At 54.6% G+C, this 405-nt stretch overlaps 1 long non-coding RNA gene across 1 annotated transcript; it reads right to left on the bottom strand.

The window, feature by feature from the left end:
• Positions 1-64: 64 nt before the first annotated feature.
• Positions 65-395, bottom strand: LOC108449400. The gene is made up of 2 exons (XR_001865576.1): positions 274-395; positions 65-107 (listed from the first exon to the last, which is right to left on the bottom strand). It is a non-coding gene; the product is annotated as an uncharacterized LOC108449400 (long non-coding RNA).
• Positions 396-405: the final 10 nt, after the last annotated feature.

Consider the following 405-nt stretch of genomic DNA (forward strand, 5'->3'; position numbering starts at 1 on the left):
ATCAGAGAGGGTCAGGAAGCCAAACTCGCTGGTGCTGTAGATGATGAGATCCTCGGCCATCTTGCTGAGGTGGATCATCAGCAGGGTGGCAACTGAGAGGAATTCCACTGCACGGAAGGCAGGAAATGAGGAGGGGGAAAAGGTGCTTGGAAAACTCAGAGAACCCTGACTGGGCCTTTGCTCCTAGTGCTGGATTTCAGCCCCTTGTTAAGTTAACTGGAAAGGTGTCAGGAGCTGCTTCCCACAGTGCTGGGAAGATTTGCCTGTGCTTACCCACAAAGTCCCTCTCGCTGACGGCATCCATGCTGTTCAGGCTGATGGAAGCAAATTCCAGCTCTGCAAGGAAGGGGATGGACACAGGAGGTCACACTGGCCCTGACAGGAGCCTGAATGCACCAGGCTGCC

The sequence above is a fragment of the Corvus brachyrhynchos genome, unplaced genomic scaffold (genome assembly GCF_000691975.1).
Source record: "Corvus brachyrhynchos isolate BGI_N302 unplaced genomic scaffold, ASM69197v1 C11492107, whole genome shotgun sequence".
Lineage (NCBI taxonomy): Eukaryota > Metazoa > Chordata > Aves > Passeriformes > Corvidae > Corvus > Corvus brachyrhynchos.